Source organism: Schistocerca piceifrons, chromosome 3 (assembly GCF_021461385.2).
Source record: "Schistocerca piceifrons isolate TAMUIC-IGC-003096 chromosome 3, iqSchPice1.1, whole genome shotgun sequence".
Classification (NCBI taxonomy): Eukaryota; Metazoa; Arthropoda; class Insecta; order Orthoptera; family Acrididae; genus Schistocerca; species Schistocerca piceifrons.
The window spans coordinates 781,947,753-781,975,199 of record NC_060140.1 but is presented as its reverse complement, the minus strand read 5'-3'; positions in this window follow the sequence as shown (position 1 = coordinate 781,975,199).

Here is a 27,447-nt window from a genome sequence, read left to right as displayed (position 1 = left end):
AGTTATGCGATGAATGACAGACGCTGCACTAGGATGCGAGTTAGTGCGCAAGTGACTGAGATAGTGACTGAGCGACTACGCTAGTGCCTGAGACTAACTGAGACTGCGACTGACAAGGGGAAGGTCTCAGATACGGCCAACCGATTCGGCTCAAATTTGGCAGGTCGCTTGTGTACAACCTAAAACGAAGGAATCTAAGATATTTTGGGTCAACACCCCCACGTTTTTAAGGAAATCACCCCTAAAGGATATGACGAGCAATCGACTCAAAATTGGAGGGATCGATACATAATTGTAAATGGACTATTTTTCATCATCAAGTGTGGGGTCCGCAAACGCAAACTTTTACAGAAATCGAGGAAACTTTTACAACTGTCGCGTCTGTACCCTCAAGCCGGCACGGTAGCTCAGCGTGTTCGGTCAGAGGGTTAGCCCCCCTCTGTAATAAAAAACTGAGTGAATGGATCAATAACGAACTTCAATGGGCGTCAGGGGACGTCCGCTACGAACAGTTGCAACGAACAGTAACGGACAAAATAAGATTACAAAAAAAAAAAAAAAAAAAAAAAAAAAAAAAACGGTAACTGGCTGGGAATCGGAGAACCCGTGTTCGAATCTCGAAGAAACCTAGCGGATGTTATTCTTTTTGTTTGTATTTTTCCATGTCTCAATTGATAGGGGTAGGATGGTTAATAAGGTAAGTAAATAAATATGAAATGATAATAATAAGATAGGCAAATAAATTTCTAAAACCTCTTGGGATAGTAAACAACTAAAATGTTACTCCAGGTCACCTTGCAAAGGTTACTCCAGTCACTGTTACGTGTCCTCACTTTTCTTCGAACAACTAGATGGATGGTATGAAACTTCCAGTCTGCTTTCGGCTGCGATGGGGCGAGGACATCCGCTGCGCCCCGCCGTGCGTGACCGTGAGCGCTTGCTTGTGTTTACCTTCTCGCGGCGCGAGTTGTATTTGTTCCAAGTTCAGTGCGACTATGGCACACACATGGCGCCACGATACGATCAAAATTACTTTCCAACCAGATCACGCGCGTCCTCGAGCCTATGAAATAGAACAGTTCATACGCGACGATCTACATTTAGATCCGGCGACTGTCGTCGGAATACATTTTTCTATAACGGCGAGCGTGGTTTATGTTAAAATGACCAGTGCAGAGGTCTGCGCGACAGCGGTGTCTAAATACACGAACTCTCTCAGATTCAAACATTCTGACGGGCATATCGGTGCAGTGACGGTGGATCATGCAGGCATGGGCCTAAGGACTGTAAGGGTTTTTGAGCTCCCCTTCGAGGTCCCTGAGGAAGTTGTCAAGGACGCTTTCCGACCATATGGCAATGTTATCAGCCACGTTGCAGAAAAGTGGCAAACTTTCTCGACGTATAAGGTCTACAATGGTGTGCGCCAAATTAAACTTGAGCTCAAGAAACATGTGCCGTCCTATTTGAACGTCGGTGGCTGTCGTGCAATCATCATGTACGACGGTCAACCGCGTACCTGTTCCGGATGTGGGCAGGAAGGCCATGTTCGATCGAGCTGCTTACAAGGTAGAATTACGCAGACACCAGTGGGAGACTCCGTTTCCCCGACGGGGACGACAATCCTGCCCCTCACGTACGTTCAGACGACGATGCGCACCATAGTTGAGGGCGAAACGGGCGATCAGACACATCCATCGACGTCAGCAGTACCAAGGGAGGAAGAGGAAGGACCCTCGGTGCCAACCCATATGTCGCCCCTCCACAGCAACAATAGCAGCAACAGTCCCACGGACTCCAGACGCAACACAACATTCAGAACGCGATGGACGTGGACGCGAACATTGTCCCGACCGCGGCTTTCCTAGCAGAAGGTGATACGACGCTGGATTGCCTCCCACATTCGGATACGGATGTCCACGTTCGAAAGCAACGTTCGCCTCGACGGCGCAAGCGACGTCGGTGGACCCCTTCTGACGATTGCCTCCTACACACGGCCGGTCAAGAAGGTGACATCTCATCAGAGGGCATGGATGCCGCGCCTGCTGAAGATCTAAGTGGTTTAGACGGTTCACTTGCCCATACTACGAGTGCCCAGTTACTTCTTGCACCACAGACGCAGAAGGTCGCGTCGATGGATGGCGCTCCGTCTACCTCTACCAAAGACGACGTACGTGAGAGAGATTTAGGTGCCGATCAGCTACACACCATTGTGTTGCACCGACTGTGGTCGGACGATGTTGAGGAACCTCCTGAAGAGGGCACGGGTGACAGGGGAGGGGGTGGCGTTGGGGATGCCATTCCTAGCGTGAAAGACTCATAATTTGTAACGGGTTACAATGCTACAAAGCATGCTTGATGCGGCGGACATCGACGTGGCCCTCTTACAGGAAGTATGTGTCGCTAGTTTTCCTGACTTCTACGGATATAACGCTCACATCTCCCACGCCTCTTCTACCAATTGTGGTGTGGCTGTTCTGCTACGGGACGGTTTGGTGGCTACGGACGTACTGTACTTACCGAGTGCAAGAGCCATGGCAGTAACTGTCAACGGTGTACGACTCATCAATGTATATGCCCCTTCAGAATCAGGGAGACGGGGAGATCGGGCCCGCTTTTTTTTCGGAAGATATTACGCGTCTATTTATGGGCCGCGTAGACTATATGGTGATCGGAGGAGATTTTAACTGTACATTATCTCCGTCTGATCAGCAGCCACATCACATCCCGTGTGCGGAATTGGAAATGCTAGTGCGTGACCTCCACCCGATCGACACGTGGCGCCACATCCATGGCCCAGCTCCTGGTTACACCCATTATACAAGTCATTCATCAAGTCAGTTAGACAGGATTTACGTCACAAGCACCCTTTCGACGGCGACGAGAGGAGCAGAGCTCTGGCCCACTGCATTCACCGACCACACAGCCTATATTTGCACCATTGCCCTCCAACCTGCACGTGTGAGGCGCAGTAGGCCCCCCTGGTAACTGAACGTCGCCCATCTGGACGAGCCGGCATGTAAAGGTGCTATCGAAGAGTCGTGGAACGCGTCCTTACAGTGTCGTGGTCGTTACCGATCGACCCTCAGTTGGTGGATTGAATGTGCGAAGCCTGCTCTTAGGCGCACCTTCATTGCTTACGGCCGGGAGGCGGCGGCCTGAAGGAGGAGCACGGAAAACTTTTATTACACCGTCCTACGGGAATGTCTTGCTATTTAGTCCTCACCTGACAGGCAGATCATAGTCAATCGCGCGAAAGCGCAGCTCGTCTCCTTAGCACGCCATCATTTACAAGGCGCTGTTAGAAAGGTCATCTATGCACCACGTGCTCTTAGAACGCAGGAGGCGCCGTAGGGCGCTGGTAACCGATATGATAACGGACGACGAACGACACGTGACAGAACAAGCAGATATAGCAGAAGCCTTCTATGGGCATTACGCTCAACTTTATTCAGCAGTGCTCCGTGATATGGCGACGGTAGACACCGTTTCAGCACATGTCCACGGTACAGTTCCCCAGACATGGTACCGACTTTACTGGGAGAAGTGACAGAAGAGGAAGTGCTCCACGCCATTGGTAAAGGTGCTCCACATAAATCACCAGGAATCGATGGATTACCATTAGAGTTCTATCGAGCATTTAAACAACTGTTGGTACCGTGTTGGGTTGAAATTTGTCAGGAATTGATCTCCGCGGGTATACCGTTGCCTGCACCGTTCTTGGAAGAACTGATTGTCCCCATCCATAAGCCGAAGGGACGGAATCATGTCCGCGATTATCGCCCCTTAACGTTATTGAACAGCGACTTCAAGATCTCTTCGAGGCTGCTATCAGAACGTCTTCGCGGTACACTATTGCACGTCTTGTCCGGCGATCAGACGTCCTTGGGGGGACCCAACAACATCAGAACTGCGTTATGTCGTTACAGAAATCTCATCTCCCTTGCACGGGTGAGACGTTTGCCGGCAGCCCTGGCGTCTATCGACTTTAGCCAGGCTTTTGACCGTGTGGGCCACACTTTCCTCACGGCCGTTCTACGGCGCATGGAATACCCCGACCCCTTTATCACAGTGCTGACACGTCTTCTGCATGGGGCTACTTCTCGAGTTCTTGTTAATGGAAGACTGACGGCACCCATGCCGATCCGCCGATCAGTACGACAGGGATGTCCATTATCAACATTGTTATTTGCATTGGCCTTAGAACCCTTGTTGTGTGGTCTCCGAGACAGGCTCACTGGGATACAGTTCGGCGGCTCCATCTATCGCTGCATCGCGTATGCGGATGATTTGATGATCGTCATACGAGGAGCTGACGATATGGCCGCGGCGTTGGACTGGATTGCAACCTACGGTACAGCTTCTGGTAGCCAAATCAACATTGACAAGTCTGTCGCCTTGAGCATCGGGATTGGGCCACCGCAGGAACACATTGCCCCCTTACGCTTCAGTGATACTGTCCGCTGCTTGGGCTTAGATTTCATGAACGACATGCGACGCGCGACGACGCTCAATTATCGACGCCTTCTTAACCAAATTAGGGCCGGAATTGCAAATCAGCGCTTGCGATCCCTCAACATCGTTCAGCGGGCGTATTATGCCAATGTATACCTTGCGTCCCGCATACCGCATGTCGCCCAAACGCTACCCATTCCGAAACCCTTGGCTCGTAGCATTATGGCAGCGCTGGGGTACTTCGTCACCGCTGGTATGTTACTGAAGATCAGATACGTATCTCTTACCCTCCCCAAGGAAAAAGGTGGTCTCGGCCTAGTTAACGTCCATGATAGGGCCATTGCTCTCTATGTTAGCTCAAATTTATGTCTGCTGCACCGTTGTCCTAAGAGCCTCACGAGTCTGCTTCTGACGGCGCTACGACCTGCTTCACTAAGAGCACCGGTGCCACTACAGGACATCCCAGCGCCCCTCTATTATATAGAACGTTTCTATTTAGAACAACGTTATTGCAGTGTAGCGCTCACGACACCACAAATGGCCACAACTCGACGCCTATATCATGACATGCTGCAACGCCGCCCCCTAAATGTGGTCGAACTAAAATATCCTGACGTACGGTGGCGCGTGGTGTGGAAGACTGTACACGATGCCATGCTTGATTCCGATGTTGTTTCCCAATGGTACGTAGTCGTTAATGGGAAGCTGGTGACGCAAGAACGTCTCTACAATATCCACATGGCAGAATCTCCCAATTGTGTGGGTTGTAATACAGTAGATTCTGACGAACATCACCTCAGCTGTGGAAAGGCGGAACCGGTTTGGCACCTAGTGCGGCAGATGCTGGCTTATCTCTTGCGAGTTAGGCCGGAGCATATATCTGCACGCACGTTATTGTTTCCGGATGAGACATTTTACCCCAAGACTCGAACCAACTCCGTCACCTGGACACGTGGACATGCGGTCCGTTACCTCTGTCGTGACGGACACAAGAATTTCCTTGACTTCTGGCTCTATTTGCAAGAAAGACATCATGCTATTTCCGGGCATACCAGATACCGACAGTGCTTCGCAAACTACCTATGGAGTGCCTTTCACAGCCCGCCGTGCATCTGGAATCTTCCAGGCAGTGGCAGATGAGGTCAGAACGAACTGCAAACGAGCATATATTGAACAATCTTTATCAGTGGGCGCAGTCGCTGGGAAGCCTAACTACGACGTGGTAGCTTTCTTTTCATGTTATTTATGTTTCATATCTTCGATGGTGTCTTCATTCTGTTTTAGTTTTCCAGGCTTGATTAACTATGACTGTTCGCACATTGATATCTATATACACAAAAAAGATTAAAAAGGTGGGCAGAAGACCTGCGTTCGAATCCAAATAAATACACAAGAACAAAATAAGAACAAAATGACCAATAAATAAAATAAAATAAAGTATTATACCCTTTCCTTTCTCCTTTTATTTTTTGTAAAAAGTTCAGAGGCATATTTAATTTTCGTTCGTTGGCGGAACCTGAAGTAGTGGCGAATGGACGTCCTAGTTAGCTTTAGGATGAAAGTGGCGGTGGCACTAGCTTTGTTTTTGTTTTTAGGCTAGATAGGTTTTTGGGGGTAGTACGGGTGAGAGGGGCCAACGCCTGAAGTGGAAGAGATAATTTTCTTTCTTCATAAAAAATAAATAAATAAATAAATAAAAAATAAAAAAACAAAAAATTGTTTGTATGATTCATGTTATCCAATAACAAAAATTATTTTCTGTTTATATATTACTGCAAAGCGAAGTAAATCTGACTTGCATCACGGTACCGTGAAACAAAATTAGATTTTTTGTTCCACCAACGGGAAGTTTCCTTTTTATTATAAAAAAAGAAAAAAAGAAAAATAAATAAAAAAATAAAAATACCGTGGTCCCGTGGTTAGCGTGAGCAGGTGCGTAACGAGAGGTCCTTGGTTCAAATCTACCCTAGAGTGAAAAGTTTAATTAAGAAAAAATGGATAGAGCGTCTGCAAAAAAAATAAAAAAATAAAAACAAAAACAAGAAAAAGATAGCGCAACGGCCAAGGTAACTGGCTGGGAATCGGAGAACCCGTGTTCGAATCTCGAAGAAACCTAGCGGATGTTATTCTTTTCGTCAGTATTTTTCCATGTCTCAATTGATGGGGGTAGGAGAGTTAATAAGGTAAGTAAATAAATAAGAAATGATAATAATAATATAGGCAAATAAATTTCTAAAACCTCTTGGGATAGTAAACAAGTAAAATGTTACTCCAGGTCACCTTGCAAAGGCTATTCCAGTCACTGTTACGTGTCCTCACTTTTCTTCGAACAACTAGATGGATGGTACTTGTCATATAAACATTCGAAACAAATATACTCAAGGCACCAAGAACATCTAATGAATGCAATCTTTCGACAGCTACACTTTTCCTCCCCCCACTGTTCCTTGCGAAGAGTCGGCGAAAAACAAACTTGGTTTACATTTAAAAATATGTCTTTTTCTGGAATTAATTTTGATGCATACCACGCATACGATATCATTGCCTGCAAAATCGGTGCTGAAAGTTGGTTATGAATTATGCTGTTAATAGTTGTTGCATCCGTGTGGTTGTGCAATTCCCGTTGTGTTTCCAGAAGCACACTGCAATTCTGAAACCTGGAAATAAAGCTTTTAACCTCGCGACGGAAATTAATATCACATGGCTGGCACACAGGTGTGCGGCTTGGCGGTATTACTTTTACTGAGCACGTCGGCTGACCCTCGCCATCTATAAACATTGTGTCATATATTGTAGTATTAATTTGTCCACTCCAGGAATCCAATATTAGACAAAACTTGTTATCAGAAATTTGTTATGGTTTTAAAACATTCTTAAGCAATGTTCTGTAAATCGCATTCGTCAGTTTCCCGGATTTGGAGCAGGTAGTGTAACCATTTTTCAACGAATCGGTTAAACGACTGACCTCTTCAATAACCCGAGGACCAAATGTAACATTCGTTTCTTGTACACACAGGAAAACCTTAGGCAACACTTTTCCAGAGGATGTGATGGCATACTGCGCCATGTACGAATGTGTTAGTTTGTCGTTACTATCAACTGCGACAAGGATTCGTTTTTCTCCCTTATGTGATAACGTACTTCGAATGTTCACCCGCTTTCGCATCCTGTTTGATCGGTGTTGATCACGTAATCAGGATTAATACCGGTCATAAGTACGCCGTTTGCGTGCTGAAAAGAGCTGCCACTTTCTATATATCTTCTATATTTTGTACCTCCTTATGAGAGACGTATTTCGTGACGTGCCGTTGACGAATTTTTTTACTCCGATTTGAAATTTCTTACCCAAGATAGTGATGCAGCAAACGTGAAATCCTTGTTGGCCGTATATTGAAGCGCTGCACCTGCAGCCCACTCCTGAAGTATTCTCGTTGTTACATTCTTGTTACAACGAGATTCGACAAATCGGTCGTATGTCCACTCATTTATCGCCTGGTATTTGTCGTATCTTGTCCCTCCTTTAACGATATCACTTTCCCACAATTTCAAGTCCTTCTTCCTTTTCAGGGCTGTTGTTGCTCCATTCATTTGCAGTGTTTGTAAGCTCCAATTCGGATGATTCCTGGCTAGCGCTACCGCCTTTACTTTTACTTCAAGGGGTGCAGCGCCGTAGTTCAATCGTTTAGTAACCGGTTCGTAATACTCATCGGGAACAAATGAAGCACATATTCCCAGTGACGTGAAGATTTCCAAAGTGTTATAATCATTTAGCGATTCACTAGTCGGGATGTCTTCCACTGAATCCCCTTCTGCTTCGTCTTCATGGTATAGCACTTCAGTATCAACAAAAGTCATTTCGTTCGTCAGCTCCAAAAATCGCTCGACGATAGCCGCTCCTATCAATCTGCAACCTGCAGAAACAGAACTGTCTGCTGCCGGTAGCGCATTGATAATGCATCTGTCTTGCAACACCTTTACAAACCAAAAGACAGCCTCGGTAACTTCCCGCTTGCCATCGTTTGTGACAGGCTCCAAACTATATATTACAGCGCTAGTCGAAGGCTGTACATCCTCCATTATTCAGATTACGCACCTGAAAAATAGGACACAACAAACAATAACTAGTTTCTACGGCATAAACAGACGAGCTAATTACTACAGACTACATACAGTACTCGTCATACGTTACTTACGGAAGAACACTGTATTCATCCACAAAACGTATTTCATTCGGCGCATTAATGATAGAAAAATCACTACATGTATCTGAGAGGTTCGCGGCATCCTAATGACGGAAAACAACTCTTTCCGATTGACTTCTATAAGGCTCGTGCTAGACACCTTCACTCTTCCAGGTTCTCAACTATGACATAACGAAGAGGCAACCGGGTCAACATAGCTCTCCCCGCCTGCATTCTGTGCCGTGCCTCGCTGTAAACAAGCGTCGCGCGGTTGGCTATCTGTGATCCCTCGTGAGGAATTCGCAGCACTCTTACTCGGAGTTGTTCTCATGTGACAAGGCTTAAAAGTTTAATGCTTTACTAACTCACGCCGTTTGGGAAATTAGTTTGCCTACATTATTATTATCATTCCTTATTGATTTTCTTACATAATTAACCCTCCTAACCCTATCAATTGAGATATGGAAAAATACAAACGAAAAGAAGGACATCCGCTGGTTTCTTCGAGATTCGAACACGGGTTCTCCGACTACCAGCCAGTTAACTTGGCCGTTGCGCTATTTTTTTCTTTATCAAAACAACCATATAAGCACATAGCATATAAACAAAATAATGAAGTGCAGGAACTTCTTCAACACGAATTGTATCCCACAACAGACTGAAGAACACATTTCAATATAGTGCCATTTGTAAGCTTACAAAACAGAACAAAAATATTAAACTGACAATAGCATCTTCAGTCCAGACAGATACATAGAACCAAAACGCAAACTTCTTAAAGAGAATTACAACTAGAATTGTAGTTCTGTCAGTTGATTCACAACCGTCCAAACTCTTCACAGAAAGTCATTTGGAGCATACAAACCGATAACAAAGACATGCACAGGCAACATAAATTAATGAAAACGTCATAATGAAGTTAATAACACCATTGTGAAGTTGGGAGCAGTCCTAGGAACAGGTGTAGGCCCTTATTCGTCGTGTATTTCGTTCGCTTCATAGTCTTGCTTGTGATTTGTGTCCTTACCGGCGTCAAGAATTACCCTACGCCTTGTTTTTCAAAAATAATGTCTAACATGTTAGCAAACATCATCCCGAAATTTGGGTAACGTTTCATCTTCCAACGTGCCTTTCTCATATAAGCCTCGAAACTAATGAGATTATCTTCGCTGTTTTGGATGATGATGTATGTCACAAACTATTCTAACAGCCACATCACGGTGTTGTTCTTGGTAGCGGGATAATGTTTCGTGTCCGGCCCCATAGCAGGATGCCGGTGCGGTGGCTGCCTGGGCTGGAGCGGGTAATCAGGCCCAGCCGCTGCTGCACCCATTTCCAGTTAATGAGATGGCCACCACAAGTGAAGCGATGGCGTAAGGTGTCGCCGGCCTGTCTGGAAGACGTCAGCGTGGTGTATTTCACTTTGAACAGATGCCCTTGCCAGATAAATCTATTAGCGGACGCATTTATCGCTGTCACATAAGCTGATTCTATGCAACCTTTCATTTACCACTTTATACCATGTGGACGCCACCTCAGCAAATGGTTCAAATGGCTCTGAGCACTATGGGACTTAACAGCTGTGTTCATCAGTCCCCTAGAACTTAGAACTACTTAAACCTAACTAACCTAAGGACATCACACACATCCATGTCCGAGGCAGGATTCGAACCTGCGACCGTAGCAGTCGCGCGGTTCCGGACTGCGCGCCTAGAACCGCGAGACCACCGCGGCCGGCCCACCTCAGCAGTGTGGACGGTTAAACTTATGTTGTCCCAAACTGCCTTCCAGTGAACACTCGGGAATTTAAGTTCAATGGGATTCCGGACTATTGGAGATGTCCATCTTTTTAATAATAGGTGCGTCGTCGGTAAATCCTGCGTGAAATAATGTCCATCAACATAGCTTACTTCAAGAAAAAACTGCTTGACATGTCGTAGTTTGTAGTGCATTTTACCTACATGAATGGGTGGGTGCATATCGGTGGGTTGTAAGGTTCGGAAGAGCCAACTGGTTACGCTGAGAGATTCCTTGTCCAACAAATGGGTGATTCGTTCAATATACAACGCAGTACACTTTCGGTTAATGTCAGGCATGTTGAGTCCGCTGGCCTGGAAGACGTCAGCGTGGGTGTATTTCACTTTGAACAGATGCCCTTGCCAGATAAATCTATTAGAGAGTTTCAGCAAGTGTTTGGCCTGCATCTACGGGACTGGTAATATTTGGGCCATATAGTACGCTTTACTGAATATATAACTGCTGAGGAGTTGCATGCATTGGAGAATGTCAACGTACCGTCAATTGTTTTCATAGATGGCATCTTGCATTTTACTGGTGACCTGCATCCAATTTTTTGCATTCATTTTTAGCGGGCATTTGCCGATAATCATCCCCAGAGTGGTGTGGGCTTCGACACGCTTCGCCCAAGGTATAATAACTGCGTCGAATCCTCAAATGATGACAATGGTGCATTTATCGGCGTTGATTTTAGCACCGGAAGCACGACAGTACTCGTCTACCGCGGTCTTGAGGGATGATACGTCTCCGTCGTTGCGCAGTAACACTCCGACGTCGTCGGCGTAAGCACGAACCACGAAGGACGTCCCGGTGATCGAAAGGCCTGCAGGTTTGTCATGAATAGAGCGTAAGAGCGGCTCGAGCGATAAAACAAATAACATCATGGAGAGAGGGCTCCCCTGCGGCACTCCTCTTTGGGCCTTGATGGGTTGAGTGAGCTGTCCATTTACGCTGACTCTGGTTGTAATTCCCGTGACGAAATGTTACACGGCATTAATAACCCGTTGATCAAAACCACACCGCTGCAGTAGCTGTAGGAGGTACTCGTGGCGGACGCGATCTAATGCCTTGAAAAAGTCGATAAACAGCAATGCGAGATTCACGTTAGTGACTGACGCTCTCTATATTCCGAAAGGGGCGTCATAATAGTGGCAGCATGATTGATGGTTGTGAATCACTTGCTTCATTAATGGAGACAATCTGCTGTTGAGTGCTCTGGCAAAGGTTTTGTAATCAAAATTGAATAAAGTAATCGGTCGGAAGTTATCTAAGGTTTTTCGGTGTTTGCTCTTTGGTATCAATACAATCCGACCTTCCTTCATTTCGGCCTTCACGTCACTCCCTCGCATCACTTCATTGAGAACATCTGTAAATGCGTGTCCGACTATCGGCCAGAAACGCCCATAAAATTCCCGTGACAAACCATCAGGGCCAGGGGATTTATTCGATGGCGAGAAATCAGTTCAAGGACTTAGTCTGTAGAAAAATCGTACACGACCGCCGAGTTCTCCGCAGGCGTGACTACGGTGGGCAGAGCACGCACGATATCACCGCCGTTATCACCATATGTATCAAATTGCGAGTACAGATCCGTGAAGTACCGGTATACTGCAGTAAGAATATCACTTTTTCGGGTCAAACGGAGTCCATCATCTGTGTCCAGTTCCCCGATAAAAGCTCGCTTGCGATGGGCACGATGTTTTATGAGGTGATTCAGCGATGCAAGTTCGTCCTCTTGAAACGATTTTGCTGTAGATCTGATTTTCAGTCCTTCAAGCTGAGTTCGCTTTATGCCTATAAGCTTCGCCTTTATTTGTTTGATGGTCGTCAGCTGCGTGTTGACGTAGTGTCATACAACTCTCGCAGAACTGTCTGGTAAAAATCAATTGTGCGTTTGACATCTTGCGCCCGTTGTCAACTGTAGTTTCTTAAGGATAATCGAATTTTCCGTTTGCCCACAACATTCCACCAGGCTATCTTACTCGGATATCTGTAGCATTGCTTGAGACAATCCACCCATGTCGTGGAGATGACATCTTGTAGCGCGGCATCGGCAGGAATAGAAACATTTAGGCTCCACGGAATCCTATGCCATTTAGTATGCTGTTTGGCCAGATTTATCGTGACACAGAGAGCGCAAGGTCGGAGAAACTAGCCGGAATGACGACGGCGTCAATAATATGTTGGTAAACGTTCTTAGAGATGTAAAAATGATCTAGACGGCTACATGCGGTGGCGGTCAGGTACGTGTACTTTACCAGGGTAGGAAATTTTAGTTCCCACGCATCCTTCAGCTTCAGGTGACGCACCAGATCATGTAGTTCCCTACAATAACTAAATTTTGGCTATTGGTCTTTCCTGTGGATCACACAGTTAAAACCACCACTAATTATCAACTGGGTTGGGTTGCGGCGTAACAAGTAGATGATGTCTTGTTTAAAGAAGTTAGCTCTATTTGATTTTAGGGTCGTTCCAGATGGAGCATAGATATTGACGAGGGTGACGTCAAAAATTTGACAAGCTATGCCTCTGCCGGAGTCCAGCATTTCGATATTGCGCACTGAGATTCCATCTCGTGATAGAATGGCCGTACCTGTACCCCCGTCTGCCACGGTGTTTACAATTGTTGCAAATCCTGATACATGAAAACTTAAGATAGACACTTCCTGTAACAGAACGATATCAGCTTCGTACTCATAGATAAACTGCCGTAGCATTGCTAATTTTAAATCTGTCCTAACTCTATTAATGTTCAGGGACAAAAACTTATAAGCTTGACTCATGATCGTCAAAGACATGTGGGTAATTGGAAGCGTAGGAAGCCCAGTCCATCTCGCCGTCGGACTTCGAACCTACATCCGCAGGTTTTGTACCAGTTTTTGCGCTGGCTTTACTTTTTGAGTTACTTCCAGCCACGGAGTCCTTTAAAAAAATGGTTCAAATGGCTCTGAGCACTATGGGACTTAACATCTTAGGTCATCAGTCTCCTAGAACTTAGAACTACTTAAACCTAACTAACCTAAGGGCATCACACACATCCATGCCCGAGGCAGGATTCGAACCTGCGACCGTAGCAGTCCCGCGGTTCCGGACTGCAGTACCTAGAACCGCAAGACCACCGCGGCCGGCCACGGAGTCCTTTAGTTTAACTTTATTTTGCCATCGCAACGTCATCCGAAGTGTCATACATGACGGCGTAGTCGGCGAGTCATGGCTGTAAGCAGTATGTGAAAGTCCTTGCTTGGGAACGGGTGACGGCAAGTCCGAAGACTCGGCTTCAGTAGGCTCTGTGTTTGTTTGGAGCCGCACTGGCTGTTTGTATACGGCTTTCTGGTTCCTCGCGTTGTTTGGAAGAAGTTTCGAGGTGGAGGCTGTTTATGTTATGCTCTACACCGCGTGCATCATCCGCTGTGTTTACGAGTTGCAGTTGACTGACTGTCGCCTCTTGTGTGTTGACCACCTGTGGCGAGTTGAGAAGCGGCATCGGAGCGGATTGCTGTAAACACTCGACTGCCCTCGTATTGACAGTTTCTGCGTCGGGAGATTGAATGTGAATTTGGCGGGTCGTAACTGAGCCATCCGACACCTGCGTGTCCTGGATGGAGGCCCGTGGCTCCGCGTCATCGGTTTGATTTTTTACGACCTGGTTACCGGAACCACTACCGTCACTAGTACGGCGTCGTTTGTTACCGACAGATAATGCAACGTCGGCGGCTAATGGGTGACTGGTCACGGGTTTCTGAGGTAAGGGTGGGAAGGTGCCGTAACCGAGATCGTTGTCCTCTGACACGGATGCACTTGGTTGAGTGTCAATCACACAAGGCGTCTGATTTTGAATTAGGACATCAGCCAATGTTAATCTCTGTCGTTGTTGCAGGTTGTTTCGAAGTACGACAACGCGCCGTGGGCAATCATCTCGTAAATTGATATTCGTGTTACAGATAAAACAAGTGCCTACTTGTCCATCGTAAATGACATGAGCCTTATAACCACAAACCATTATATACAATGGGATATTGACTTTAACGGCCATGTCAACTGAGCGAACGCCACTATAACATTGGAGTTTGTGACGGCTCGACCACTTTTCATTTCTAATCTGTCGGATGTCACCGAGGACAGCTCTAAGAAAACAGTTCTCCTCAGGTGGCAAATTGAACACTCGCACTTGTTTATAATCAATGTCAGCGTTAGTTATTGGAACCGTACTCACCGACTGGTCACGATGTCGGAACTCTGCTTTCCCACCAGTATTCACCAAAATTTTCTCCAGTTGTATCTGGTCTTAAAACTTCACAAAGAAACAGTATTCCGCCATGTCATAATATGCTGTGTGGACCTGGTCGGACGTGATGCCAATAATATCTACTATCCAGTCATAGATTTCTAGAGAACTCGGTTGCACATTCCTGGAAGATTTCTCAAATGCAAAACACAGGGTATTCTTACGAGTTACACTGGGAGCCATAACTGCACTATATGAGCGGTCGAGACCGCTGTGAGTGAATTAAGAAGCTTGTGTACGACGGTAGTGAAGAAGCACTGCCAGTATCACAGGTCACAATCCAAGAATTTCTATAAACACGGCTTGCGGCGCTACGACTACGCGGAAGTACCGACACGTCCGGTCGCTGTCGCGTCCCAAGCGGAACTGTGCTATCGGCGCTGTCGGCGAAAAGCGTTTACCATGTGGGTACAGAAGCGGCAGTTGTAAAAGTTTCTTTCCTCGATTTCTGGAAAAGTTTGCGTTTGCGGACCCCATACTTGATGAAGAAAAATGCTCTATTTACAATTATGTATTGATCCCTCCAATTTTGAGTCGATTGCTCGTCATAACCTTTAGGGGTGATTTTCTCAAAAACGCGGGGGTATTGACCTAAAATTTCTTAGAGCAGTTCGTTTTAGGTTGTACACAAGCGACCAGCCAAATTTGAGCCATATCGGCTGGTCGTCTCTGAGGCTTTCCCCTTGTGAGCCTGAGCCCTCCGGTCAGCGACGGCGATCCAACAACTTGCGGTCGAGAGGGTGACGGCAGCGTGTTGCATGCTGTTTGTTGCATTCCTATCTTTCCCTCAGTGTTTTTATACTTCTTTCTTTGGTCTATCAGTTTTAGTATTTCTTTGGTTACTGCAAGTTTCTTCGTAGTTACCATTCTTGTGCTTATACACGGTCCAGTCACATTACTCGTAAAGTGACCACCACCTTTGTTCGACACCAGCGTGCAGGTATTACTCACAGGCGGCACGTGGCAGCACTAGCAGCAGGTACTTGAAGTGTGTCAGGAGACGTGGAAAACAGAGCAGCCGCTGCAATAAGGCGGGGACGTAGCGATTTATCTGAGGTCCAAAACGGCATCATCATTCGCTTTCGCGCCGAGATTGGAAGAATTACCGAAACTGTTAAATCTGTAAATCTTTCGCGACCTGCCTTGCTCTGGTAAAAATATACTGTGCATGTCGAAATGATGCGCTCCAAACGCAGCAATGAGGCAACTGTGTGCCGGACCACAGTTGACAGAGGTGAACGACCATAGCAGAGATGAGCACAGGCGAATAGTTGTGTAGCTGTTGCGCAACTGATCGCCCAGCTAAACCAAGGGTTACCAAAAGCGTCTTCTCAAAGACCGTTCGCCGAAAGTTGTTGCAAATGGGCCTCTACAGCAGTCGCTTGGTTCATGCATCCATGTTGGCTTCTGTTTATCGGCGACGAAGGTGGGAATTTGCACGCTAGTACGACAACTGTACGTCCACTGAGTATCAACAGGGACCTTTTCAAATGAATCATATTTTATGCTCCGACAGACATACGGAAATTAGGGTGTACGGCGTGAATCGTCTAAAAGTAAATACCCGCAACAACTGTCGGAAGGGTCGAGGCCGAATTGCGTGCTCTGAGTGGTCCCCTCATTCTGAAAGGCACACTGGATCAACGCAAGTATGCGTCTATCCTCGAGCAGTATGTCCCCATTACATGTAGTTGTTTTTTCCTCGCAGAATGGCATCTACCAGCAGGACCATGCAACGTGTCACACATCTCTTAGCGTACGTGTGTGATTCGAAGAGCACCAGGATGCATTTACCGTACTTCCCCGGCCACCACACTCCCTTGAAAATCCCAATCGAGAATCTATAGGATCACCTCGTTTTGGGCTGTGCGCTCCATCGATCCTCAGCCGAGAAATCTAGTGCAGGTGGACACTGCACTGGAGTCGGCATGATCCCACATCTCTGTCGGTACCTTCCGGAATATCATTGCCTCTCTCTCTCTCTCTGCACATCTTGCACCGGTCCGCGCTGAAGAAGGCGGTTATTCAGGCTTCTGACAGGTGGTCACATTAATGTGACTGGACGGTGCACTCAGTTGCTCTTCTTAGAAATGTCCGTTCCTCTGCTTTCTGTGGGATTCATTAAAGAACTACAGCCTTAGAAGATTTCAAACTCTCATCATTCCTCATTGTTTCAGTAAACTACTTTTTCTACACCGATTTTTCTTGAAATTCGTTCTACTCTTCACCATTACTAAATTTTGATGTGAGTCTGTATCTGCTCCTGGCTGTGCCTTACTATCCAATAGTTGATTTTGGAACCCTTGTCCGACCTTGATGTAATCCACCTGGAATCTTCCCTTATTTCTTGGCCTTTTTGTGTTTTTGGATCAGTCTTTTCGTTATTACCACAGAACTCTATTAGTCTATCCGTCCTCTTTTTTTATCATATGCTTTTATGTATTGAATTATTTGTCCGGTATCCTCCTATCCTTCCTTTAACTCTTAGATTTCTGCTTGAAACGTTGACATGTGTGCATGAACGGTCTTTTTTGATGAGTTGTTCACAGTAATTCATTTTCTGCCTTAGCTTCATTCTAATAACGAATCCTACTCCCGGCATACCATTTTCCCTGGGTGTTGATGTTATATTATATTCTTCTGATTAGAAATCCTTACCTCCTTTCCAAGATCACTTCACTGATTCTCACAGAATCTAGCTTAAGGGGGGTAGGACGTCAAACGGGCCGACTTGGAGCAGGAGAGGCATCGCAGGACATTTTAATTTGCAATGTCTATACTTTTACAAATAAATTCATTAAACTTTGTCAGCATCACCAGGAAGGATTCAGGACTCACACCCATTGCAGTGGAAGTTCGAAAACATAACAATATAAATTATTTACGTGCGAAATTTCATCATTTTTTCAGTTACTAATGGCAACATTTGTTGCTATAGGTACACTTTTCTTCATAAGTTAGAGAGATTCTTCGATGAATTTTGCACAGCATACATACCATACTCACAGGTGTAAGAAACTCTAGAATTTATTTAATTTATGAAAAAACGAATGAACTGTTATACTTTAAACTTCATGTTTAGAAAATACACAAATTTTATACATAGTTACCTCAATTTTTACTACAGTTTTTAATAGCTTTTGAAAATTCTGGACTTTCGTACACCCTTAAGTATGGTTTGTATGCGGTGCAAAATTCACCGAAGAATCTCTCTTAATTATGAAGAAAAGTGTACCTATAGCAACAAATGCTGCCATTAGTAAGTGAAAACAATGATGAAATTTCACATGTAAAAAAAATACTTCGTTATGTTTTCAAATTTTCCACTGCAATGAGTGTGAATTCTGAATCCTTCCTGGTTATTCTGACCAAGTTTTATGAATGTATTTGTAAAAGTATAGACAGTGGAAATTAAAATGTCCTGCGGTGCCTCTCCTGCTCGTAGTCGGCCCGTTTGACGTCCTACCCCCCTTAAGTACCTGTATTTCCTTTTTTATATTTCCTAGCTTCCTTGCTACGTTAAGACATTCCATTCTCCGACTAACCATTTTGATGGTTAGTCAATCTTATTCTCATGAAAATCTCACCCTTGGCAGTCAGCCTCCTGGAGATCCGAACGGGGGACCAATCTGTAATCTTTTGTACTGGATTACCATCACAACACTTTTTCAATTACAGGTTAGAATTTCTGTGGATAGATATTGTGTTCCCTTAAATAAATGGAAATGCTAGGGTCTCCCGTCGGGTAGACCGTCCGCCTGGTGCAAGTCTTTCAAGTTGACGCCACTTCGGCGACTTACGTGTCAATGGGGATGAAATGATGATTGGTGAAAGACACACAACACCCAGTCATGACGAGGCAAAGAAAATCCCTGGCCCCGCCGAGAATCGAAGCCGGGACCTCGTGCGCGGGAAGCGAGAACGCTACCGCAAGACCACGAGCTGCGGTGTTCCCTTAATGCAGTTTATCCCATTATCTTTTGAATCGTCATACCCTTGATGATAGCTAAGTCTTCAATTTTTTAAGGTCAGTTTCCCACACCAAGAAGTTACTTCGCCCTCTAACACAGTGCCATTAGTAAAACTACACTGACGCCTTGTGTCAGAATTCCTCGCCGCCATTGCTGATATTTTCATTCAGTATATAATCTGTGTCTGGAATCCAAACCGGGACCCAAAACGTTATGGTTTCCAGTCGCAGCCAGTTTATAATCTAAGTATGTGCAGTTTCTGTTTTTAACTAGCAGCTCAACGTTTTCTATCCAGTGGCCACGCATATTCGTACTTATTTCGACCATTGCTTTTGAGCTGATCGTTTGCTTGACACAGATTTTATTGAGATATTAATATCTCACTCGTCACTCGGAGAGTAACAAAATGGGAACGGATATCAAAATTAAAGTTCAAGAAAACAAACTCTCCACAAATTTGAAGTCTGACTAGCAAAATCGACGTCTGAGCTCCATAGACGAGCGAGACGGTCCTACTGTAATGCGTCATAAGTTGATGCGCCCTGTGATTTTCTATCAACACCTGTATTGCGAACGCAAACCAAGCAGCGATAAGCGCTCGCACCTGAAGGTCTTACGAAGCGATTCTGGAGCTTCTAGCTCAGCGGACGATGGAGCTTCTAGCTCAGCGGACGACACGAAATCGACCCAGCTTCTAACAAAAACGTAAAATTTATCAAAATTGGATTTATTTTCGTCTGGTAAATTTTTTTATAGGGAAAGCAACACCTGCCTGGTGATGGTGAGAAGATTCAGAAAAGTGAATAACATATTTACTTTACAATTGTGGCTCTAAATAAAGCCGCAAGGGGATATTAACTTGAAATTGATGCTGTAGTATCACTTCTGATCTCTAAACTTCTTTTTTTTGGGTCATCAGTCTTCTGGCTGGTTTGATGCGCCACTAAACGAATTCCCCCCCTGCCAATCTCTTCATCTCAGAATAGCACTTGTAGCCTACGTCCTCAATTATTTGCTGGATGTATTCCAATCTCTGTCTTCCTCCACAGTTTTTGCCCTCTACAGCTCCCTCTAGTACCAAGGAAGTCATTCCCAAATGTCTTAACAGATGTCCTATCATCCGCCCCTTCTCCTTATCAGTGTTTTCCACAATACTCCTTTTCTCTCCGATTCTGCGCAGGACCTCCTCAGTCCTCACCATATCAATTCACCTATTTTGAAAATTCGTCTATAGCACCACATCTCAAATGCTTCGATTCTCTTCTGTTCCGGTTTTCCCACAATCCATGTTTCACTACCACACAATGCTCTACTCCAGACGTACATTCTCAGAAATTTCTTTCTCAAATTAAGGCCTATGTTTGACATTAGCAGACTTCTCTTGGCCAGGAATGCCCTTTTTGCCATTGCAAGTCTGCTTTTGATGACCTTCTTACTCAGTCCGTCATTGGTTATTTTACTGCCTAGGTAGCAGAATTCCTTAACTTCACCTACTTCGTGACCATAAATCCTGATGCTACGCTTCTCGCTGTTCCCATTTCCGCTACTTCTCATTACTTTCGTCTTTCTTCGATTTACTCTCAATCCGTATTCTGCACTCATTAGATTGATCATTCCATTCAGCAGGTTGACTTTCACTCAGGATACCAAATACATCAGCGAATCGTATCGTTGATTTCCTTTCAACTTTAATTTTAATTCCATTCTTAAACCGTTATTTACATTCTTCGATGTGCAGATTGAACAGGAGGGGAGAAAGACTACATCCCTGTCTTGAAACATCTTTAATCCGAGCACTTCCTTCTTGGTCATCCAGTCTTATTATTCCCTCTTGGCTCTTGTACATATTGTATATGATTCGTCTCTCCCTATAACTTCCTCCTATTTTTCTCAGAATTTCGAACGTCTTATCTTAGAAATTCTGATGGAATGTTATGTATCCCTTCTGCCTTATTTGATGTTGTTGTTGTTTTGGTCTTCAGTCCTGAGACTGGCTCGATGCAGCTCTCCATGCTACTCTATCCTGGGCAAGCTTCTTCATCTCTGAGTAACTACTGCAACCTACATACTTCTGAATCTGCGTAGTGTGTTCATCTCTTGGTCTCCCTCTACGATTTTTACCCTCCTCGCTGCCCTCCAATACTAAATTGGTGACCCCTTGATGCCTCAGAACATGTCCTACCAACCGATCCCTTCTTCTTGTCAAGTTGTGCCACAAACTCCTATTCTCCCCCAATTCTATTCAATACTTCCTCATTAGTTATGTGATCTACGCATCTAATCTTCGCATTCTTCTGTAGCACCACATTACGAAAGCTTCTATTCTCTTTTTGTCCAAACTATTTATCGTCCATGCTTCACTTTCATACCTGTCTACACTCCATACATATACTTTCAGAAACGACTTCCTTACACTTAAATCTATACTCGATTTTAAAAAAATTCTCTTCTTCAGAAAGGCTTTCCTGCCATTGTCAGTCTACATTTTATATCCTCTCTACTTCAACTTTAATCAGTTATTTTACTCCCCAAATAGCACAACTCCTTTACTACTTGAAGTGTCTCATTTCCTAATCTAATTCCCTCAGCATCACCCAAGTTAACTCGAAAAAAAATGGTTCAAATGGCTCTGAGCACTATGGGACTCAACTTCTGAGGTCATTAGTCCCCTAGAACTTAGAACTAGTTAAACCTAACTAACCTAAGGACATCACAAACATCCATGCCCGAGGCAGGATTCGAACCTGCGACAGTAGCAGTCTTGCGGTTCCAGACTGCAGCGCCTTTAACCGCACGGCCACTTCGGCCGGCCAAGTTAACTCGACTACATTCCATTATCCTCGTTTTGCTTTTGTTGATGTTCATCTTATATCCTCCTTTCAAGACACTGTCCATTCCATTCAACTGCTCTTCCAAGTCCTTTGCTGTCTCTGAGAGAATTACAATGTCATCGGCGAACCTTAAAGTTCATATTTCTTCTCCATGTATTGTAATACCTACTCCGAATTTTTCTTTTGTTTCCTTTACTGCTTGCTCAATATACAGATTGAATAACATCGGGGAGAGGCTACAACCCTGTCTCACTCCCTTCTCAACCACTGCCTCCCTTTCGTGCCCCTCGACTCTTATAACTACCATCTGGTTTCTCTACAAATTGTAAATACCCTGTCGCTCCCTGTATTTTACCCCTGCCAACTTACGAATTTGAAAGAGAGTATTCCAGTCAACATTGTCAAAAGCTTCCTCTAAGTCTACAAATGCTAGGAACGTAGGTTTGTCTTTCCTTAATCTTTCTTCTAGGATAAGTCGCAGGGTCAGTATTGCCTCACGTGTTCCAATATTTCTACGGAATCCAAACTGATCTTCCCCGAGGTCGGCTTCTACCAGTTATTTAATGTTAAGTATTCCAAAGCTCTTTTAAATTCTGATTCCAATACTAGATCCCCAATCACTTCTAAATCGGCCCTTTTTCTTCTTCTGTCACATCAGACAAATCATCCTCCCTCATAGAGGCTTCCAATGTACTATTTCCACGTATCCTCTCTGTCCTCTGCATGTAACAGAGGAATTCTCATTGTACTCCTAATGTTACCATTTTTCCTTTTAAAGTCAGCGAAGGTTGCTTTGACCTTCCTGTATGCTGAGTCTGTCCTTTCGACAATCCTTTCTGTCTAGATTTCTTCACATTTTTCATGCAGCTATTTCGTCTTAGGTTCCCTGTACTGTATTTATTTTATTCTTCATCGACTTGTATGTCTGGAATCCTGCATATCCCGGAACATTTTTGTACTTCCTCCTTTCATCAATGAACTGAAGTATTTCTACTGTTACCCATGGTTTCTTCGCAGTTACCTTCATTTTGCCTATGTTTTTCGTTCCAACGTCCGTGAGGCCCTTTTTAGAGATGTCTATTCTCCTTAAACTTTACTGTCTACTGAGCTATTCCTTATTGCAGTATCTATAGCCTTAGAGAACTTCAAGCGTATCTCGTCATTCCTTAGTATATCCGTATCCCACTTTTTTGCGTATCGATTGTTCCTGACGAAATGTCTTAAACTGCAGCCTACTCTTCATTGTGATCTGAGTATATATATCTGCTCCTGGATACGCCTTACAATCCAATATCTGATTTCGCAATCTCTGTCTGACCATGATGTAACCTAATTGGAATCTTCCCGTATCATCCGGCCTTTTCCAAGTATATCCCTTCCTCTTGTGATTCTTGAACAGAGTATTCGCTATTACTGGCTGAAATTTATTACAGAATCACATTAATTTTTCTCCTCTCTCATTCCTTGTCCCAAGCCCATATTCTACTGTAACCTTTTCATTTACTTCTTCCCCTACAACTGCATTCTAGTCCCCCTTGAGTATTAGATTTTCATCTCCCTGTACGCACTGTGTTGCCTTCCCTTTCAGTATCCTCATATACTTTCTCTATCTCTTCATCTTCAGCTTGCAACGTCGGCATGTATATCTGAACTATCTTTGTCGGTGTTGGTTTGCTGTTGATTCTGATAGGAACAACCCTATCACTGAACTGTTCACAGTAACACACTCTCTGTCCTACCTTCCTATTCATAACGAATCCTGCTCCCGTTATACCATTTTCTGCTGCAGTTGATATTACCGCATACCCATCTGACTAGAAATCCTTGTCTTCTTTTCATTTCAGTTCACTGACACCCTGGAACGGATATTGTTGTTGTTCATGGTTGCTATCCGACAGCCCTGGTGGCGGACTGCTGAAGGCTGGTCCACTCTGGCTTCAGCGCAAGGGCTTGGGCGTCGCAGTGGACCTCCTCCTCGTGCCACGCAGTGGAGGCGGGCACCAGTGTATCGTCCATTTTGTCTGCAGAAGATGATGTCGTGATTTGTGCTGTAGTTTCGGTTGTGCTGTATCCATCAAATAGTTCAGCGTCCGCATGGGACGTTGGTGAAACGGGTGCAGGCACAGCGGTAGATGTCTCCGCGCTCGTAACGTCTTCGTCGGCAGTAGCGGATTTGTGAGCGTCGTGCGGGTCGACGGTTGCATCACCCTCGACCTGCAGCGTCTCCACGTGGTCGGAAACGGTGCGGCGTCTTCTCTTGCGACGTTTCGGAGAACGTTGTTTTCTTATGCTACCTTCCGTGTCCGACGACGTAAGGGAGTCGCGTCGCCCTGACAGGAAGGCTGCCGTAGGGACGATGAGCGAGTCGATCTCTATCGTGTTGCCGAGGGTTGGGTCAGCGGCCGGTCGCGTTGGTACAGTCGGAGCGATGTCGATAGCCGACCGAGGCAGCGGGCCGTCCGAGGCGCTCTCAGTCTGGGTATGGTCGGGGTCGTGTTTGCGGCGTCCGGGCGGCGTTATGAAGCGGTAGGAGAAGCAAGAGCAGCGGCCTAGGTCACCGGTAGCACTGTAGGTTGCGACGAGGATGGTCTTCCGGCAGCTGGAAGTTGCGTATCACGCAGTTGTAGGCATTGGCCGTCATATATAATTATCGCACGGCATCAAAAAAAATGGCTCTGAGCACTATGGGACTTAACATCTGTGGTCATCAGTCCCCTAGAACTTACAACTACTTAAACCCAACTAACCTACGGACATCACACACATCCATGCCCGAGGTAGGATTCGAACCTGCGACCGTAGCAGCCGCGCGTTTCCGGACTGCGCGCCTAGAACCGCTAGACCACCGCGGCCGGCCGCACGGCATCCACCGATCTGTAAGTAGGACGGGACGTGACTTCGGAGATCAATGGTGACCTGTCGGACGCCGTTTAGGACGGGATATGTCTTAAACTGTGTCCACTTCTCCGCAGTATGACCGTGGACTGTGCCGTATGGTCGGAGGGTCGCGACGACTTCCTCTGCAAAAATTTCGAAAGGCAATTCGCAAATGCTTATCGTACACGTACCTAAGCCCGCGTGGTCGACGGTTACCACCCCCACATTGCCATCAGCGTGAGAGAAGCGGAGTCCCTGTTTGGTCTCACGTAGGATGCGTCGCACGCCGCGTCGTTAATGATTTTAACATAGACTGTGCCGCTCACGATCGACAATTGTATTCCGATAATATAGGTCACCGCGTTCTGCACTTCCTCTCGCAGAAAATACTCCATCTCGAGTGCTTTGGGTCGGGCATAATCGTTGCAGAAAGTAAATCAGATTGTAGATCTACGGTGACGGTTCGCCGTGGATCGTATACGGTAAGCCGGCACTTAAGCAACGGCCGGTCCGGAGCCGCGCTGCTGCTGCTGTCGCAGGTTCGAATCCTGCCTCGGGCATGGGTGTGTGTGATGTCCTTAGGTTAGTTAGGTTTAAGTAGTTCTAAGTTCTAGGGGACTGATGACCACAGCAGTTGAGTCCCATAGTGCTCATCACCATTTGAACCATTTTGAAGCAACGGTCGTCAGAATGTAAACAAGGCCAGCTCGCTCTCCACACACGGAAAACAAGGACGCATCCGCTGTGTTGCCCTGCCAAAGGCGGTCTTTATTAAGCAAAATTTACGCAATGGCGGGATTTTTTAAACATTTATTTAAGGAACTATTTTACACTCCAAATACATACTAATTACATGTACCAACCATGCGCACGTGTTATACATGAAATGTTTTAAACAGTCTGGAACCGCGAGACCGCTACGGTCGCAGGTTCGAATCCTGCCTCGGGCGTGGATGTATGTGATGTCCTTAGGTTAGTTAGGTTTAAGTAGTTCTAAGTTCTAGGGGACTAATGACCTCAGCAGTTGAGCCCCATAGTGCTCAGAGCCATTTGAACCATTTGAAACAAAAACAATTTCATCATTGCAATTATGCTGAAGTTAAAGAAATACAACAGAAGATTGTGTTACCAGAAACTATTAATTTGAACATCAAGAAAAGTTTCTTTAAAGACATTCAAATTTCTTCAAACATGAATAAATGAAAAACTTCACTTTGAACTGCATGTGCTCCAATCTTTACAGAAGCGTAAATAGCACTTGATGAAGGGTATCAGCAATTATTCGAGATAATTTTTAATATATTAATGTACACAAGGAAATCGTATCCATGAGAGACAGGTTAAAGGAAGACACTGATCTTTAACCTTCTCAGCTCAGTCAGATTAGCCATGAGCAGCTCACACAGTTATATGGAAGTCACTAAAACTTATAAAGAATATGGAAGATTTATGCCGATCGCACATAAAAACAATTTAATAATCATATTAGACAAACTCTTAAATACTTGAGAATGGTGGAAAAGAGATGTTATAAAGCTGACTAGCCTACAACTACATTTTCTGGACATTAATGCAATGGTAATTATCTGAAGTCATCAGACCTATATAAGAAATCTTTCACTGGAAAACTGACTTACATATCACAGTGAAAAAACGAACAGGGCAATTTGCCAGCCATTGATTATTACATTATATCAGATACAACCTTATGGTTTTAACCAATCGATTAAGACATTTCCATAAAAACTGTCAATTCTCATATTTATACTATAAAACTATTGTTTTGTGTTTTGACACTATTAGACACACAGTCTGACTGTACATTAGCTCGTAAAATATCAAAAGCTACTTTGAGAAGTCTAAAAAACACACACCAAAAATTTACAGTAAAAATTTAAATAATAACCTCAAGGCAATTACAATACATCACTGTCCACACAGTTTTCTTTTTTATATTAACCAATGCTCATTCCTTCAAATACAATTTTCAACATTTGCCAAACTTTTTCTTGTGATTCGAATACTTTCTAATTTTGTGGTATTCACACAGCATTTGTACCTTGGACTCTATGGTGCTGTCGGATCCTAGTTTGTTAATGACGTAATTAACCAAATTTCCCAGCAACCAGAATACAGCGTAATTTTTTCCCTCTGGGAAGTAGCGTGCTTCAGGTTCAACGACAGCTCTCAGGGGATGTCCTTGTAATCAGAGCTATTTGCTCTCGGATTCACTTCCAACTATTCATGTGACCGCTGAGTGTATCTATGAATTATTGTGTCCACTAGATGGCATTGTTAACAAAAATTTGTTTCACAGAGTCCGATTGCGTACAGTCTTTCATTGGTGCTAACTATGTTATTAACTGTCTTGTACCAGGACGTTTTTGTGTTAGACGTGAGGACATTAGAACTAATCTTTTTTTCCAAATCTCAGTCCAATCAATGTTTGGAAACTGTCTGTCTATTTTGTTCCTTCCTTCGCTTATCTTTCGTTCCCGCATTATGACCTTTGATGTTAAGTGTCGTGACGGTCGCGTTTCGGCACTTACATAATTGAACTCAACATAGAAATCCCTCACATGCTGTAAACGACTGTTGATATTCTGCACGTCGATCACGGGAAGCAGGCTTCGAGGTTTAATGATCTCGAAAAAGTAGGCTGGTTATGATTTCTCGCGAGTCTCTGATTAAATTAACTTGCCTTTTGATAAAAAGTTCACAGGTTTTGTCCGTTATATCAGTTAATCCTCGTCCACCACTTTTAGGATCTAAAGTGGCTACTTTTGCAGGTACTCGGAACACTTCACCTTTCCACAAAAAGTAAGTGATTTTGGACATTATTCTCCTCGCTATCATTCTCGGTATTGGAAACAGCTGGGCAGTGTAATAAGCTATAACAAGGATGCATGAGTTGATATACTTTGTTCTTTGAACTTGGTTCATATATCGAGTTAAATTCTCTATGATGTCACCTTGCACTTTATCTGCTGCAACTTTCCAATTTAAAGCCGTCATTTTTATGGGGCATGCTGTCAGGGTGATCCCAGTGATTT